At 38.4% G+C, this 20,747-nt stretch overlaps 1 protein-coding gene across 14 annotated transcripts in view; it reads right to left on the bottom strand.

Moving 5' to 3' along the window:
- LOC109476288 (regulating synaptic membrane exocytosis protein 1-like) overlaps positions 1–20,747 on the bottom strand; it is a 169,326-nt gene that overhangs the window by 75,743 nt on the left and 72,836 nt on the right. The window lies entirely within an intron of this gene.

Genomic DNA, 20,747 nt, shown 5'->3' on the forward strand with positions numbered 1-20,747 from the left:
ACAAAGGACATAGCATCCTGTATCAGTACCACATTTTTATTTGTCTTATTAATGTGTTTTTTCTGGCCACAATTGGCACACTGAATTATAATTTTGGCTGTACAACACAATAATAAGACAAACATAGTATGTGGTATTGGTGCAAGATTTTCCAATGAAAAATATATATCTAACTTGACGATTCCATGCAGTGACATTTTACAAAAATACTGCTCTGCAGCTTTGCACTTTCTGTATTTCTGTAAACTAAGGTACATGTAAAAAGAAGTTCATCAAAATATGAGCACAGCATGCACGGTATCATAAGATTAAGAACCCTGAAAAAAAGGTATAGCAGTGAATATACAGTCATGTAAACATGCTGTACAGAGCTTATAGGTACATCTACTAGACTCTGCCTATGGAAAAACATCCAGAACAATTTTTGTAGCTCCAAACTTTAGTAATCAATGATTTGTGCAATTTCAATGTCTTTAATATTTTGCCATGAATGTGCAAGAATAAATTTCAGGCAAGACTGAGAAGACATATCTTGAGCTCTACTTGTACAAGAATACAGCAATGTATCATTTCAAACACATATTAAATACACCATAAGTTGTCATGCATTTGTGCTCCACATCTATAATGACTTGAATAGACTGTTTTGTTGCATATATATACATTGGTCTCTTATTTGTTTTATTAGTCTAAAAATAGACACATGTTGATCTACATTGCTTTTCCTACAAATGTAATTACAGTGTTTTATGTGAGCATAGCTGGCCAGAAGATCAATGTATTTTTTCTATTTTTTTTATTTTTTCAGAAGATCAATGTTATTTTTTCTATTTTTTTATTTTTTTTTTATTCATGTTTTTTTTAAATTTTTGCCATATAGATTTAAATTTATTATCTTGCTAGATTTAAAGCTTTTTTAAAGCTGCTTTTAAGAAATATTTTTCATTTTTCATGAATATGCGTATTCATATCTTCTATCTTTTTTTATCTTATATCTATATATCTTTCATGAATATGCGATATCATGTTATCTCTTTCTCAATCACTTTATTTCTCTATAGCACCTTTACATGTATTGGTGACCTAAATTTGCATGTCAGATTCACATCTTTAATGCAAAATGTAGACCGCATGTACTCCTTGCACACCACTGTAGGTCTGTGTACTTTAGTCCTTACTAATGTTTAAATCCTACTCTCAATTCTCCCCATATTCTACTAATGGATGGGAAGGGGAGATGGTCATTAAGTAATCATATTTCATCCCTAATCATGTAGAGGAGGAAACGCATTCCTCACTGAAGTGTGCTACACTCCAAACTGTAGTAAAGCACCTATGCTGCTTATATTTGGTTATATGTGTTTATATTCAACATGGAATTTTCAAGACACATACAAAAATGCGTGAAATTTCCATTATAGTGTTTCCGATACAGTTTCTGAATCAGAAAAGTAAAGATTTATTCAGTTGCATTCGTTTGGTTAAAATTTCAGTTAAAGTTACCACACTGCATACATTTTGCATGTAATTCCTACTGTATTTATGTTTACCGAAGGAGAACATATTGTTTTTGCTCAGTTTCTTCTTCTTCTCCAGTGACCTCTGACCTGGTCAATGACCTGAACCAGACCCTCTATCTCTATGGTAACTGGTATGTTGCAATTTTATAGTAGGAGGGATTTAAACTCCTGTCACCATATGTGTGAATGTGTTTGAGTGAGAATTAACAGAGCAGGCCTTATGGGAAGGTAAACATTATGCATTTGCTTTGCAAATGTTACTTTTCTAGTTCTTAAACAGATTCCACTGCTTTGACAGATTCACAGAATGAAGCTAAATGAACGGTTGTATTTATTTGGTTATAGATGGACAAGGGCCAATGGTGGTGATTTGTTTCCTTAAAGAGGCATTTTTATGATAAATAGAAAGATTCGCATTCAGAATCAGGAGAGGAATTAGAGAGAGAAGCGAAATGTAAGGTTAAGAGATGCCATCTCCACAGAGACAAGCCAAATGGTAGGATTTGCAAAGATGGGTTTTATCTACGAGATACAGACTGTAGGGTAATCAATATAAGCCCACCCATAGGACAGGGTCTCATATGTCTTTATCAAGATTATGCAAAGGCTACATTTCAGACTTAGGGAACATCCCAAACTGTAAATTTTGTCTCAAAACCACATACTGTCTTTTGTAAGGATTCTTCATTTTGATGAATAAAACTTGTACTTGAGGTCTCGTGTCTTTATCAAGATTATGCAAAGGCTACATTTCAGACCTAGGGAACATCCCAACTTTAAATTTTGTCTGAAAACCACATACTGTCTTTTGTTAGGATTCTTCATTTTGAAGAATAAAACTTGTACTTGAGGTCTCGTGTCTTTATCAAGATTATGCAAAAGCTACATTTCAGACTTAGGGAACATTCCAAACTGTAAATTTCGTCTCAAAACCACATTTTATCTTTTGTTAGGATTCTTCATTTTGAAGAATAAAACTTGTACTTGAGGTCTCGTGTCTTCATCAAGATTATGCAAAAGCTACATTTCAGACTTAGGGAACATCCCAAACTGTAAATTTTGTCTCAAAACCACATACTGTCTTTTGTTAGGATTCTTCATTTTGAAGAATAAAACTTGTACTTGAGGTCTTGTGTCTTTATCAAGATTATGCAAAAGCTACATTTCCGACCTAGGGAACATCCCAACTTTAAATTTTGTCTCAAAATGACATCTTTTCCTTTTCTTCTTCGCTACTGCTACACAAATGGAATTATCAGCAGGTTACGCATGTTTTAGTAAGATGTGACCCAGTACATACCAACAAAGGCAAAGAAAATAATAATTAAGAGGGGAACAAAAATAACTTATCTTTTGTTAGGATTCTTCATTTTCAAGAATAAGACTTGTACTCAAGGTCCCATGTCTTTAACATGGTAACATATTGGCTACATTTAAGATTCAGGCACTGGTTTTGTGCCAATCTCAAACTAACATTCTGTTGTTTTTTCTTTTGGAAGATTGCTCAAACTCTACATACTTTCTTCAGGAATGATACTAGTACATATGATATGGTCCAGAGGGTTATGGTACCTTTGACTGTATAAAATTATAAAATTATATATAAATTATGTGGTTTACTTCAAATGATGTGAAATGATGTGAAACCCTGACACACAGAAAACGGATTAAACCCCTGACCTGATTCATTTGATCAACATTCCGTTTGCATCCATAATACACAGGGGCAATTACTACTAATCCTTCGCCTACAATTCAAAGCAAGTGGTTTTTAAATGCTTCATCTGTGTGTATAATTAATGCATGTGTGTGGTTGTGATGGATAGCCTAGATTTAGGACTTGATGTCAGAAAGAAATTAAACCTTTGGGACAAAAGTGTTTGCCAAAAGAAAAGTTATGCTATATGTTTCAATACATGTCCAAATGTGTCTACCTATTCAATTAATATCACGGGTATTTGTTGTATTAGCTTTAGAATGAATATAATTTCACTGAAATTGATGTAACAGACAGTGTTATATATTTATGGCAATTTTTTGCCTGTTTGATGGTATAACCTAATAACCACCTTGATTTCAGCACCAAGGAAAGATGCCTGTGTCACCGATTTTGGTTTGATTTTCCCTTTATACCAAATAAGGACTACATTGCCTTTTATGGATGTGACTCTGCCACCTACTTGTGTAGTCTCCTTGGCAACTGTCACCATGACAACCAGACGAAGCCGTGGAAACTACCGATGATATTGACGACAAGGATGACATAGACGGCGAGGTCATCCCTCCGTCTGAAAAGTATTGCAGCTCCTTCCCCGCCTCTCCCAACTGCGTGCATCTGTCCCGTAGTGCCTTCAGTCGTACTCTCTGTCCAATTGATAGTTTTAGATCGAGAATATCGTGTTCTGACAGAGCGCCGATCACCTCTGGGTTCGTACATTCCTCCTCTTCCAGGATCTGCAGTGTTCGGTTGTTCAGTCCGAATCGTCCTGCCCAGATCCGGAACTGGGAGTGCGGGCTCTCGGGGTTGCCGCCGCCGCTGCGCTCGGCAACCTTGGAAGCCAGCGCGACATTGTTGGAGAGCGAGCAGGCGATGTTCTCGGATATTTGGAGCAGCTCTATTTGTCGCAACATGAGGGTTCTCCTTTCAATAATGGCTTCTGCAGTGTACGAAGGCATAAGGCTTTCTTTTCACATCCTCCTCCTTACCTTAAATTCAAGTTTTCATGTCCCTTCCAAATCCTACAGACACCTCCGTCCTGACAAGGACCTCTTTGAGTTTATCCTGTCTTCAGGCTTCCTTCTCAAGACGTACACATTGCTACTTCCGCTGTCTTAAAGACATTCCAGGCTTCATCAAATGGCATGGCCTTCTGAAGGTGCTTGTATCACCAAACCTCCAGATCCTGAGAAGATCACGAAGACAACATATTCCAGGACATCATCATCCAACAAACTGCTTTTCTGTAGTCTGCACAAAGCTTGGACATTAGCCCTACTTCACACGACATCTACACTGCTAAAACATAAATCAAAGTTGCAACATCACCATCCAAATTCCTTGTTCGAAATCTTTTTACAGCGACAGTTTCTTTCCCTGTACAGCCAAACTCTGGAATTCCCTCCCTGACAAGTGTTTCCCACCAACCTACAATCTACAGGCTTTCAAATCAAACATTCACTGCCATGTCTTGACATAGCCATGCTTCTCTCATATTTCTAGTTCAATGCCGAGAAGTGGTTGTATAGGCCTTGCATTGAACCACTCTGTTAAAAAAAACGTCTGAGTAGCAAACTCTCAAACCATCCAGGATCTTACAGCTTTCTTGTAATTCTTGTTAAATACAGTGCTTCAACAGACTCCTTGTCTTGACACAACAGAACGTTGTTAACCACATGAAGGAGATTCATTTGTAAGATCTTGGTAGAACATTATCACATATACAAGGATATTCCACAACGAATGTCTTGGCCCATGTAATCTAAAGAAGGCTTTACATTCTACACTACCAATAAATGGACATCATATACCAGCTCCAGGAATATGGCTACAAGATTGATTAGAGCGGAATTCAAGATCAAGTTCACCAACATGAAGCTTGAAGATATACTAAGACCTTGGGGTGGGCTTACACCGTGGGTCATGCTTCATGAGTATCATATGTTACCACCGAGCCTCCTCCAACCCCAATCATGCCTGACGGATATCAGAACAGACCAGAACCTGATCAACAGCAGCACACAGGCACAAGTTCAGGCGTCTGGAAGATTATTCCACAACAATCTATCAAAAACACCTTCCAGGCTCCACACTGGATATAACATATTGATTGAACAATGTAAGCTATCCTTTCCCAACCCAATCTTTCATGATGTATCGCATAAGGAATAATGCGAGAACATAAGTCACCACACTGATTACAACTAACAGTCGCAATATATCCTTACAACTCGTACTGACCCTTAACAAGGTTCTGTAGCAAGTATTAAGGTTACAGAGGGTAGACTTACAATATCGATCAAGCTGGACTGGTACAATACATTACCGAGGGTGCAGAGGTATGACATGACACTTATGTGTACGTGCGCATCATTACAGATTCTTTACCTGGTAAAATTGAAAGACAATATTTTTGGTTAAGTCTGTGAACACGATATAACGGTAAAATCCATTCTCATAATCTTCTAATTTGGACATGACATCAGAACTACCTAAGAATAGTATATTCTACACAAGGTATGGCCTGTACATGATTGTATCTGTCAGATAATTATGTTTACCGAAGGAGGAAAACATATTGTTTTTACTCAGTTTCTTCCTCTTCTGTTCCAAACACTAACCTTTGACCTGGCCAATGACATTATTTGTTGACGTCTGTCACCATGGTGACTGGTGTTGGGTTACATAATGTTGCAATTTCATGGTCTTCTCTACTCCTGTCACCATATACACATAATACATTTATGTGAAAGTGTTTGAGGAAAAATTAACAGGGCAGACCATGTCCGAAGGTAAACATTATGCATTTGCTTTACAAATGTTACTTTCTAGTTGCAGTCTACTTTATAACTCAAGCACAACTTCTCAAGGTCATGACGTCTTAGTCCTTCAAGGTCGTCTTAAGAAGTTTGACGAGAAGATTTTTCACCAGAATTATGTCACTACACAAGGCAGCTCTGACAATCGGATGCATGTAACTCCTAATAGAAGCAATGCAATTCTGACAAGTAACGTAACTAATGTGCAATGTAGGGTTATTTCTCCCTAGAGGGGGGCTGAGGAATTGCTTCATTTGTGAACCAAATTGAAGCTGATATAGCACATACTGATTTATGCTATATGCTACATTCTCAAACATCTACTGAAATATTGAGGGATCGGGAGATTATGGGTTTGATTCCCAACAGTATTGTGTCCTTGGGAAAGGCACTTTACATGCCTTTCCTTGCTCTAACCAGGTGTAAAATGGAAGCTTCAGTTAAAGAGTTCAAAGACTGTAGAACAAGGAATGGGCTCTGTCTAAAAACCAGTCTAACCTAAAGAGGTAAATGATAAGATTATTTCAGCTAAGAATCCTTGAAATATACTGCCCTGGTGCCCCCTTCTCATTGGTTAAAGATAGAAGAACTTTATTGCACGACAATTGCACAATTATGGTACAATGTATGGCAAACTACATAAAGAGAGTAACAAACAATAAAATAAATGTGTTAAGTAAGACCTAATGTCAAATAAAACCTAACATATCTTAATTATTCAAACAATAAGGGATAGCACAAGTCTTTGATAAAGTGCTACAATCGAGTGGGCTAATCACAAGTTTCGGTATTTTTTCTAATAACAAAGCACCACACAGGGAAACAAAACAGAACTGAATACAGGGAAATATACGTGACTGTTGCAGTCATACAAAAACATGTAAATGACTTACCAACGTGTTGAAACTACATTGTATTCACGACACTGGGAAAATGCATAGTCTCTGGTTAATGTATGACAAATTGCCAGTGCTAGTGCCGAGCAAGAGATGCAGCCTGCTTAAGTAAAAGGAAATGACATCTGAACATGCCAATTTCTCTAATGCCCCCTAAAAACGTTAACCGTACCCTGACTCTACTCCCACACAGTCAGTCACTTAAGTGTTTTCCAATACGCACCAGGTTCTGGATAATCTTTGGTCTCTGCAGTCTATTTTACGTCATACTTTTCAAATCACATCACAGGAGCCACCCACCTCTTCAAGAACTCAAAGGAACGCACTGGTTTGATAGGCTTAGCATGTGACACCATGACCAGAAATTATGTGACACCCACATGTTTCTAGCTAGTCTATATACTATATGTTATACGTATGGAATGAAAAGAATTGAGAAGTAAATGTGCACTAGAAGACACCGAGATTCATACAAAAGTTGACATACAGAACTACAAATGTCAAAATCTAAAATAACTGTACCATCTCTCCATAGCTTTTCAGAACTGAAATCGGAAATTAAACAAGAATTTTTTCCTAGGCCTAAATATATGGAGGAAAACTTGCATTTCCCCTAAACCAGTTCATGAGGATGTGTCTCTCTTTAAATTTGGACTCAAGTTGTTTCAGAGCTTTGATAACATTCATGGAGAAAAATGTGCATTTAAGCCCCGTTCACAACGCACCGTACGTGCTTGTTGTTTGTATGTTTTTTTTTTTTGAGGCCACGTCTGCTCCGTTTTTCTGAAAACGCGGGGAAGGAGTGGTGTCGACGCACGTCACTCGCACGGTTGCGCAAGGTGTAAGAGTGTGGTCTGCACACGACGTCTGGCCGTTAGCGGTTGCGTGCATCTTTCGTTGCACAAGTGGCGAGTTGTACGTGCTTACAACATACGATCTCTGTGCAATTGCAACTTTATCGTAAGGATCCGGAGGCCGTATTCACACGTGCTGTTTACGTACGGGATGTACAGGGAACGCGCGTTGCCCGTACTCGCACATACGTTTGGTGAATCCACAGATCGCAAGCAGAAAAAGTTTTTCATGCACTTGAAGTTTTAAGGCGTGTCTGCGTGCTCCCAAATCCGTAGGATTCCGTACGGAGGCGGTACTCACCACGCACGGATCTCCTACGTTTGCCCACATTTTTGCACGTCACACAGATGCACGTACGTCGGGTTGTGACCAACGCTTTACTCAAGTTGATGGGGTTGTTTTTGCCACATAAAGTTGTTCTAGATCCATACTCTCTCACCCAAATCCCTGATATAGCCCCACAGGGTGGCAGGATATATTGACAGTAAAACACAAGGTCATTCTACCATCCATGTACCAAACATAGAAATCAATTCTGAACAGTTGATAATGCAACAATGGAAGAAATTATTCAGTGCTTGATGAATATGCTTGTTTAACGATTATCAAGATTTTATGTGCACGATAATTTGCCCATTCATTTTATGACCTTGAAGAACTAGAAAGACAAGGCCTATCTTGTACTGTAAGTACCAAAATGCGTTGTACATATGTGTTTAGAAATAGAATTATTCATCTTTAAAATCACTCAAAAATTAGTCAGGGAACCAAGGAACCATTCATTTTATGTTCTTGAATGACTAGAAATTACAAAAAACTTTCTTAAATGGTAAGAACAGTCAGTAACAGCATATAATTGTTCAGAAAAATATATATTATTAATCTGACTTTATTTCTATATTTTTTTTTAAATCTAAAACAAGTGACATAAAAAAGCAAAGAACCATATTGGTGTGGCGGTAGTTATTCCCACTAGTTTAGCATTGTCGAAATGACAATTCATTTCACTTGGAAACCTGCGGCGGGCCAAAAATCCATATCCCACTTTCCCAACAGACGCGAGAAGCACATTTAGCCAAGCGAGCAACCCATCAATGCCAGGCACAATTACGCGCCGCAGTAAGTAACCCCAGAAAATAACCACCATTCCTCCCCACTTAGAAGGTAAGTGCGTACGTCTTTGCCATGTGTTAACCCGCCACTTTGCCCAGCGCTGGGAACTTGTTGTGAAAAACGAGCGCCTTGAAATTTACGACGGCGTGCAATCATAGGCGCATGTGATCCACCAAGGAAAAATACCTCACACCAACTTTAATGGAATCTAGCTGAATATATGGATGAAAAGAGAAGAAGAAGACTTTGTCACCCGTACTCTTCTGATAAGTTATTGAGAGTTGCATTCTCCCCCAGGCTTGCAATCCATGGTTCCAAATAGTGCTGTGTACCGAAACCTACATTCAGGTTCAGGTCAAGATTCAAGTCCAGAGTTTAAGGTTCAGGTCTGGACTTGTAAAACCAAGGGCATATACTGAAAGGACTTCTCAGTGATCATTTCCCAATGGAAAATGGGGCATCTTTACCACAAAATATAGCGAGCACTGAACTACCAGGGTTTTAAGCAAGATATGTTGTTTGCGGGGCACGTCTGGGCAAAACTGTGGCCACATAATTTACGTGAAAATATCATGACTTCACTGTTATTAAATGGATACTTCGAACTTTTTAACAACAAATGTCTGTGACATTCTTTCATTCCTACTAATTATGTGTGTACAGACATGGTTTCAAATTAAATATATTTCCATTGATTTCTTTATATAAAATTGTTACAATAAGAAATGTTTAAAGAAAATTTTTAAGTACACTCTGCATTCAATTGTAACAAAGCATTAATTCGGCCTGTGCTATGCTCTACCTTTGCTAAAAAGATCATGATCTATTCTTCAACATTGAAATTTTTTATGTCAAAGTTTGACCCATTGCTACCAAAGCCAAGGCTTAACGTCCCATTTTCCAGACTTGCAGACCACTTAATCACATCAAGTAAAACTGACATGCTAATTATTCTAATGGTGAGCGATTACATAAAGTCCTACAAGGTGACACCTGGGATAATATGGATGTACGGCCATCAAAAACTCTCACAAAGTAAGCGTGAGTTTGCAAACACAGACAAACTCTTTTAAAGTCTTTTCATTCAATTGTATTGTGTAATTACATGTGACAGTAAATGTTGGCTAATGATACATGTATATGCGGGTTGTCAAGCTTGAACAACAATACCTGCATGCACATGGTGACCATGTAATTTTCAATCGTGTTGATTATTGATGATAACTAATGACAAATCATGAAGAAAACCAGCCAGTTTGCCTCAACTACCGGACAATGTTTTTGGTTTGACGTAAATTGTACCATGTGCATGCCACCCTCCCCACATGCATTCACCACAGAAGTGAAGAAACATCTCAATTCGGAAACCATTTATGTCTCAGTCTTGTGAGGCAACTCTCTTCAAGGAGACCACCTGTTCAAGGTGACCGCTTTTCTTTGGTCCCCTAGGTGGTTGCCCTGGACAGGTTTGACTGTACATCATAAGCAGACCCTAATTTATGGTGGAATTGAATGGTAGAGTGGCTAGCGGACATGAGAATGAAGGATTACTGATTTGATCCCTCAGGTATCTCTGGCTAGACGTTGTATCCTTGGGTGGGGTGACAGAGGGGGGTGGGATCTGTTTTACTGCTTTTATTTTATTGCTACTATCAGCCAACTGTTAGGGCATAAAGGCATAAATGGACAGCCTTCTGAAGGGATAGAAAATAGAAAACCCAAAGGACAGATTTCAAATGTGTATGCTATTGTAAATGCATGTATATTTTAATGCTACTGACTTATAAATGTGACATCTAGCTACTTAATAATATGGTAAGTTGGATGTAGTTGAATGATGCCATGCCTGTAACATTGTGAAAATTTTCCAAAAGCAAATATCAAATAGTGTCTATCATTATTCTTTTTGGCTCTCTTGATATGCAGAAGGGGGCCCATTACCATTCCCTGTGGCACACTGATTTTATCTTGATTCTGGGCTTTTGCTGAGATGGTTGATACTGTCTTGAGAAATGGACAGTTCTGCTCGATCCACAAATTAGTAGCTGAGTCAGATCTGATAAAAAAAAAGACATGATTATTGATAGGGAATATTGAATTTACCCACCACAGCCATTCCCAAACTAGATATGATATGCATGGATAGAGATATCCCCTTCTTGTTACCTATGGGTGTCTTTTAAAAAAAAAGGAAAATTGGAGTGTGGGGAAGTTTCTCAAAACTTTAGTATATTTCTTCATATTATATCACACTCATCATATCAGTACAATACAATATAGTTTCAGAGCCCTAACCTACATGTATATCTACATGTATATCAACTCCTGGATATGCTATGTTTGGGTACAAACCTTCTCCTGGTTCTTGTTAAACTTTTAACTTTTTCCTCTCAAAACTTCAATGAATTATTCAAGCATTGCCTGGCATCTAACGATCACAACCCAGTTGAACATGACCCATACAATTATGGTGAAAATTCCCAGGGCAAATATGACTTTGCCTCACCCCTAACTTATCTATCACACACATTAATTCCCCACGAGGAAGCCATAAACATACAGGCTATGAAATTCAAACCTTTGACCTTCAATTTGAAGAAATAAACCTAAGACTGCTGGCAAGACAACTACCAATTTTCTTGCTAAGAACTCGGTGTCAGTTCAGGTCAACTATGCTGTCATCATCTCAGAGTATATTTTTACACCTACTTATACAGCCCCCCTCCCGACATTTGTTCTCCATCCATACAAAATGGCTTCCCACATCAATCAGCAGCAGAACTGATCCTAGAACTGCCAAATCCTTATTATCCCATTTTCTAAATACATGCATGCATCTTGTAAAGAAAACTCCTCCCAATTTAGCACAAAATCACTCCAGCCCTAATGCCGCCCAAGATAAGATAACGGGAGCCTTTATCGGTGACTACTGGACCCATTTTGCTCAGTCGATAATGATATAACATCCCCCCTCCCCCCGTAAACAGCTAGCGGCGAACCATTATGCTATCTTTGCCAGTGGAGCAGCCCTAAACCGTTCAAGCATTGAGCGCTCTACGTGGCCACTGACATGAAAAACGAAGACTGAAGATCTGAACCCTCAACAATCTATATTTTGTGCAAGGAAGGTCGTCCTGTGACGTCATAACTTTGGTCTATTAATTGCTCTTCCTTGACAAGACTGGTGCTGCTCTGTTGGAAATTTGGCCGAGTGCCAGTGTTCCTTTGTGTTGGAAATTACTGTTCAATCCTACATAATGAGTTCTACCAACACAGATGAACTTTCAAACTAAGGTCATTCTGTGTCAGATCAACAATATCAAGGTCATAAAATGAGGTTTTGTATTTTCCTTACAATTTGTCAATGATAGAAAGCAATGTTAGGTTAAAACTATATGGTACATTATGTGGTGGTCATTTTCAACAAACTCAAACTAAAAGCGAAAACCAATTTGAAACTGGGGAAGGTCAAATCCTGCTGGCATGAAGGTCAGCTGTGTGATTGAAGGTCAAGGTCAGCTAAATTTGAAGGTGATGAAGAAATGATGTGGAAAAGTAGTGGGCAGTCCAACAAGGCCTTAGAGCAACTTAATATTAGCCCATGTTACTCCCAAATCAATTTCACACACCCTGCATCATTTGATTCCAAATAAACTCCTTCTTGACACAATTCCACAATTACAATTATAGACCAAATTGTCACAAGAATTAGAGTGTTCAATATTTACTTTCAAGAATCAACAGAAATGCACTAAGTTACAGTTTTCTAAATAATTATGTACCCCTTCATATACTATTAGGATGATATTGGAGTTTAGATAATTATCATGGCATTTTCTTGCATTTATGAAACATTAAACATGACTTTTCCCTAGTCCCCTGCAAGCAAACAGAGAAGACATGCTTATCACATTCCAGTTTCACATCAATTATGAATCCTTCTGGTTAAGAATTTACCAAGTTGCTTTTAAGTACAGCCCTTTGGGGTAGACTTAGATTGATCACGTTGACTGTGTCAGTGTTGCTGTGATAATAAAATAATCTTGTCCTGCTTGCGATCAATGTTGCAAGAAAAAGTACCTCACTGCCAATGCCCACCAGCTACCAACTCAAGATGGTACAAATCAATCTTACAAATCTCCTGTCTTCAAGACATTTTAAGGCTTAGAAGAACTTTCTCCAAAAGTCTACTGCTAGACTGAAAAAGTATTCCCAGGGTTCATGTCAAGATAATTTTACCCTGAGTCTCCAAGTTTCATCTGCTTTTATAGTTACTTTAAAAGTTTTAAACATAGTCAAAATAGCAGCAGACACCAAGTCCCATTTGCCTTACCTTTTATAATGCTCTACTCAAAAGACACTTTTCTAAAACCCTCCATTGCCTATCATGATAGTCACCACTCATCGAAAAATGAATGCGTCATCTATGCTCATTTTCCCCACCATCCCATGACTGTAACGCAGTCTTTGAATGCGGCGGCCGCGTGGGGAACTCACAGGGCGATCCTCCAGGAATTCCCGCCAACCGTTTCACCCACGACCATCTATCATCGCTCAACAATCCGTATCGTCTCGCCTCCGCGAGGAATCCCATTAACGCCGCTCCGCTACGTGTAAGAGAAGCAGACCTCGTAAAGTCATCTCCACCTCAAGAAAAGCTCTCACATTTCTCCTTCCCCCAAACATCTGAGCAATCATTCTACCTGCACCAGACCAATGATAAGGCCACACCAATTTAATTTGTTGCTTCTTGGATTTTTTCAGAAAAAAAAGGCCAAGGCACCCCATGATAGCCGGAAATGTTACAATATGAGCCATGAGGTCAACATTCCAGGCTGGTTTATAATTGAAACAATAGATTTTTCACTTTTAAAACAAAGTTGCATTGTTACATTGAAAAACAACTAGGAAGAAAAGGACTTTCTTCAACCGTTGGGGCCAAAATATCACATACATTGAGCATTTCGCAGTTTTTTTTTTTTTTACAAATCAGAAAGAAATGGACAGGGCAAATCCGAGAAGCAACGAATTAAATTGGTGTGGCCTGACGTCAGGCACATAGTAAGCTCTAGATCTGTGAAGGCTACCCTTTTTTACTACGTACGTACCAGTAAAGCACATGTCGTAAAGATCTCTTCACCTAAAGACAAATATCACAGCGATCATCCTAGCTTCACCAGACCCTTTCCACAACCATTGATAACATCAACCATACAGTGAAATCTAGATTTGTCCACCCTGTAAAGTCTACACTCGAGTCTTACTCAAGAGAGGTTGCCAGCTCCTCTCAGCACACCAAAGATCTCGTATCTGCCATTCTTCCCATTCCTCTTACTTTAGCTTGACAGCGTAGGAGTAGAAAAAAAGATTTATCTGGACTTGTCTGTGTAGCCAGGCTCCTTTCGATGTCACCTCTTGGGAAAGCGGAAATAAAACTGCACTGACGAGGCCATCTTCCCTGCTCATACCTGCGTTCTCAGGTTCATTCTTCACACAAAATCCTCCACGTTTTATGCCTAAGTCCTGCTCAGCAGAAGAAAGTTGTCTTCCAGTGGTACTCCAATACACCTACAAAGCTGCAGTACATCTTGTTATAGATTCCTAGACCTGTGGATGCCAGTTCTGTCACATTACCCACTGCAAGCTGTTGAGTCGTCGCATAATTTGGAAGTAAAATTCCTGCATCACCATATGTATGTATGCAAATATGTTTGACGAACTCCATGCATCGAAATTGACACACTTCTCCTTGTAGCCTCAAACTGTGAGAGATTAGCACCTTCCACACATACCCCTACAAAATGATGTGAAACACTCTTCAAAACATATCTCTCTCAATACAAACTCTAAGGCTACTGAAGCTCCATGCTGACACTACATGAAGGCTTTACCTATCTCTTACAAACAGAATGCACAGTTTTTATTCTAAGTCCAGGTCCCATATATTATTATAGGCTGAAGACGTCCATGCTAATTATACAGGCTGGTTGGAAACTCCCGTGTAATGTTGCGCTACAAATGGGCCATAACCAATGAGGAAGTAATTGCCCCCCAGCAATTTTCATGTACATGTAGGAGGAAGTCATTATCCGAGGATATAACCCACTATAACCTGGTACATAAAGCTGCTTTGTAACTACAAGTTGTCTATTCCATTTACTTTACGTACAAAATGCATATTACAGACATGAAAAGGTCAAAATTGCCATGTTTTAAATCTTTTTGAAGAATAATAACATTGTGTCAAATAGAAGCTTCAAAAGGTTTCACACTGCCTGGTCTTTTTGAATAAGAACAAACTTATCACTGGAAAAACATTGTGGAATAGCAGCCTAGGGAACAATTGTAACATAATATGAATACACATGTACCATACTTAATGTTCTAAAAGGAATGAGCTCTTTGAGTATGTTTTCACACATAACATCAGGCTTTTGAAGCTCATCTGAAATGTAGTACGCAGCATAATATCCAAGATGGAGAGACTATGTATTAGTAACATCATTATCTCAATCATGAAAATACTTTGAAACAAAGCTGATATTCTTTCAGGGAATCCAGCACCAGATCACTAAAGAAATAACAAACTTTGACTTGCATCTGCTCTGTAGCTATATATATAATAAAGGCAAAATCATACCAGATAATGTTCATAGACAATTCAAACTCTACTATGTTAATATATAACACCATATATGAACTGCTACTGTCCCTTTTTGTGATGCATATGGTAGCCTCCATAGTAGGCTTATAGAACTGGCTGTTTTCTGATTAGCCCAGTTCTAAAAAACGGGGGTAATTCAACCAGGCCGGCTATGTTGTCTATATGCAATCAGAAAATAGTACATAAAAGATCCTAAAGACCCTGAAGACCCCCATAACCCCCAGTTTTGGGCATGCTATGAAGGCTAATTGCATATGACAGGGTGGTGGGGTCCCATGTATTAGAGAATTCTGTGCAGAGTTCTTCCTTCCTGTGTGGTTGTAAAATCTTCTTCTAGATAACTTCTAGATAACCTCCCTATAGTCATACATATGGCATAATTTTCTGGGAATCTAAGACAGATTCAACTGTCAACAAGGATTTTTTATTATTGTGACATTGTAAAACCCATTTGGTCAGAAGTAGAAAAGCTTTATTGTATCAAATACGGAAACACATTATTGCTGTCTGTACAGGATGTTATCCTCGGTTACAAACTTCACGACATTGTAAAATATCACTATATTAATGTACTGATACTACTCGGCAAATTTTCAATGTGTAAGTATAAATATAGTGAATACAAGGGTAGTATACGGATATTATATGAAAATGAATTTTCCGTGAGAGGCTTAATTTAACGTTGCTTACCATGTTGTAAACAATGTATACTACATGTTTTGTAAACCGAAAACTTCAGGAAAATCGTAAGCAGTTTTGTGCTCACGAATATGAAACAAACTGTTAGTTCATTTGCAATGTATTGTTATGATGTTGTTGTGTGAATAAAGTTACTTTAAAAAAAAAAAAAACTGTCAACAAGGATGTATGGCAAAGCTTTCTATGACAGCACAGCTGGATTATCTGTGACATATTTAGGACTGTGGATGGATGTTTGCATTATGGAATGGAAGGAACTGAATAAAATATAAAACTATGAAACTACACTTAGAGATAACCACAAAAGGCTGTAAATACGACAGATTTCAATAGACTTGTTGCTACAGATAGATTTGATTATATATTATTTAAATGCAACAGCGAACACAATGCAAAAATAGGTAAATACATAAAAGACTGTTTTGTTATTAGAAAGAATACTGATTTGCTGTCACATGTACCCATAGATAACTCCGCCTGATTGTAAAGCCTAAGCTAACTTTTGATTATTTCTTTTCTATATATAAGTTGTTAAGTTTTATTCTATACCTATCTATTTTACTATGCTACTTATTGTTACCTACTAGTATTTGCCATACAATGTACCCTGTACAATTGTCGTGCAATAAAGTTCTTCTATGATACGGTTGGTTGCTAACAATCATTTGCATATTGCCATTTTCTCCAATTTTTAATGCACATAATGCATTCTTATATTGGGCCTGTCAGCAAGACATGTTTCTAAAACAAAACATACTCAATAAGACATTTGATTCAGTTCCATAAAAGCATGAGAAACAATTAACAAACTGATTATTTTCATAGATGGAACTGTATTAATTTGCCCAAACACACATACAGGACCTCCACAGATCTCATGAAAAACAGTCTAGTCTGGAGATGTTTTGCTAAACAATGAAATTGAAAAACTGAAAACTGTTTCATCCAAATCACCTGAAAATAAGAAACCATAAAGGCTACATTAAGTTTAACAGCCTCCAGTTTAATTCTGGGCTCCCAGTTTAATTCCAGACCAATTCCCATATCCAGATATCCCAGCAACATCTAGATGGGCTAATATCGTAAACTATAGGTAAAAATGATGTAAGAAATATGTGGCAGCCATCAAGGACCCCTTAGGAATTAACCCAGTTCTGCAGAATTCTGGGAACTGGCTGATGTTGGTTGCAAACCCACTTCTGTGAATATGGAAGTAAGGCCATGTTGATTTGATTATATGGATGACATCCGTGCGCGCATGAATTGTCGGCCGTTTCCAAAAAAAAGTTTTCAACCGTAATGTAAATCGTACAGAACAATTGCAAAATGAGCAAATATATACCGTAAGTTGTTTTAAAAAAAATTGAGAAACGATACCAATGTCATACAATGCCAAAATCAAACGAAAAAGACGAAAATGTAAAGAAATGAATTTAAAGAGTAGATTATTCGCCATACTCTGTGTCATTTGTTCCACCTTCATGACCACGTAGATTTCATAATGAAAGCAACTTTTTATTTTGCCAAACTTTTTTTTTATTCGCACGCTCGCTTCAGTTTTGGGGTTCCCGGAGGATGTCATCCAGATAATCAAATCAACATGGCCTAACATCAGACCAAACATTGCTGTGCAGTCTTGAGAGTTGACAGATAGGCTGTCACACTAAGTCCATTACAACACAGGGACGACCGATTTCCGAAGTGAAAGTGCTCAGCACCGGTGAAATTACGTCTTGACGTCAGAGACGAGAATGTGCAAGGAAAGTTTGGGATTGCTCACAAGTTACATCGTGATGGGGGGAATTGGGAGGGAAAGGAAGGGAAATCAGGAGGAAAGGCTATCAATCATTTTAGTTCTGCAAAAATACTTCAGGTTGGTACTTGGTCATATGAAAATAATGTAAGTTGTAGGTTGAGTCACAAAAGAATTGCAAGCACAGTTGGGGCACCATCACTAGAAAGCTTTAAACAACTGTTGCAATCAAATGTGCAAAGATTGAGTGTAACAAGTCGTTCGGTGTGATATAGCTAGCTGCCGCCGCGACGCATGCCTGCGAAGCTGGTGTGTTACGCCAAAGGGCGGTTATACCGGCTATATCGATACAGATACAGAATTATTATCTTCCTACAAGTACACCAGCCTTGTTCAGCAATATATCTTCATCTTATGATTAAAAATATTATTCTTCTGGTGGTCATGACAAGAAAGACTGGTATTACATAAAAAATATCTATAGTAAGTACAAGTACATATCCAATATACTGGGCAAACATTCCTTCTTTTGAAAATATATTAGGTTACAATTATGGTACTACCAAAGATTTATAAATTTTTATTCAAGTCAGGATTTCTTGCATTTTACCATCCCTTTTCACAAAGTTTTAGCTTGTTCTGAGAGATACTGGAATTGCAGATGCTCATTACTTGATGGTAAGCAGTTCAGTACCAAGGAGAGGTCAGTCACAGATATGTAATAATTGGTGATAGTCAGTTCAGTACCAAGGAGAGATACTGGAATCACAGATGCTCAAAAGTTGGTAGTAAGCAGTTCAGTACCCAGGAGAGATAAGTCACAGATATGTAATAATGGGTGATAGTCAGTTCAGTACCAAGGAGAGATACTGGAATCACAAATGCTCAATAGTTGGTGGTAAGTAGTTCAGTACCAAGGAGAGGTACAAAAGAAGTACAAAAGGAAACAAAAGTTAGACATGTCAAGACAAGGATAATGCAAAATAGTCTCTTGTTTCAGGAGCTTAAGTGTCCTTGGGGCTGGGAGTGCCAAATCCCAAGAAATTTTTTACTTATTTGCCTGCAGCACCCCCCTCCCCTTCTGCTCTAGGTGCGAAATTGCACATTCAAAATATGTTTAAGTGGAAATCTTGAAAATCACATGCATTTTGCACATTAGTAGCACGTCGGCAGAACGTACTGCACCTGCGCGAAACCCGTAATGTATTGTACATAGCATTTTGGCAGAATGTCTCATATAAGGTCGTATTCGCTCATATAAGGTTAGCATTTCGACAGTAGTTTCCACAGGTTGTGTCGGAAAGAATATCCTCTGCAACTGGAAAAATTCTGATGCAACGTTGACCAAAAACCCAAAGAAAAACGCAAAAATACGGGGTTCTGCGCAGGTGCAGTACGTTCTGCCGACGTGCTCAGATGGGTATTTCGAGCCATGGTTAAGGAGAAATGTACTAAAGTATAAACTTTCAACTTGCAGGGTTACTAATCATGATGTCACGACACTCCAGAAAGCCACGGCGACACCTGAACTTGCCTTAATGGTGTGGATTGGACACGCTATGAGAAAACTGTCTGTTCCTGCCTCTTCTCTACTTCATCTTGAGGAAAGCTATTAGTTACCTTGGTAACAAGACTCGCCCAAACCTTTCACAATTTTCACCCCGCTGTAAATATCGGATGGATTACGAGACGTGGCGTCAGAATGAAATTGCAGAGTTGCTTTGTGTGGTAGAAAAAAGGCAAGGGGGAATATTGAAAGAAAATACAATAACAGTAAAAAACAAGAAAATGCAATAAGGCCACACCAAGTAAATTTTATGGATGACGTCCGCGCGCGCATTAATTTTGGTCTGTTCCTGGAAAAAAAAACAAGAAATTCCGCTTCCTGTAACTATGATCAAAGAGTCACGACAGTGCCGCAAATCGTCAGATTGACGTGATACCCGTAACGCGAAAACAGGACAGGACGACAACTGCTGTTCCACCTGATTTATTGCTGTTTTGATGATGAATAAAAGACTTCTTGTTTGTTAGACTGTGTCACCTCACTCAATCTGTGTCCTTACATTTGTCGTCTCTTAGTATATTTCTAATCTAGGCACCTTGTTTTTTAGGGCCCTTCTTGTTTTTTTTCGCCCTCTCGCATTAGATTTAGGGTCTCCAAAGGACGTCATCCATAAAATTTACTTGGTGTGGCCTTACGTCAATCCTATTGTACAAAATGGAGGTGGACATCACGAAATGAGTTGGGAGTACAGGTTTCACAAGGAGCAACACAGACAGGGCGTCTACAGTATACATGTTGGTCCGTGTAAAAATCAGAAATACGGAAAAGACTTTATCAAAATCTGAACGTTGCCACGTTACGTCAATCTTCTTGTACAAAATGGGGGCGCTAGGCGGGCATCACCATATGGGTTGGGAGTACAGGTTTCACAACGAGCAACATCATGAGACAGAGCGTCTACAGTATACATGTTGGTCCGTGTACAATGAGAGATAGGGAAAATAACTTCACCAAAAAAAGGTGGTTAAAAAGCTAATTTAAAGCTCCTTGCCCAAACCTGAACGTATGTTAATTATAATAGATAAAAGAAAAATGAAGCCCATATATTTTTAACTGGAAACAGCTAGATCTTCATTGCCCAAGTCACTAGTTGACTGTAAGGTACCTCTATCTAACGTGTTGGGTAAAATAGTGTGACGATAAT

This window comes from Branchiostoma belcheri, unplaced genomic scaffold (genome assembly GCF_001625305.1).
Source record: "Branchiostoma belcheri isolate BF01 breed outbred unplaced genomic scaffold, Haploidv18h27 scaffold37, whole genome shotgun sequence".
Taxonomy (NCBI): Eukaryota; Metazoa; Chordata; class Leptocardii; order Amphioxiformes; family Branchiostomatidae; genus Branchiostoma; species Branchiostoma belcheri.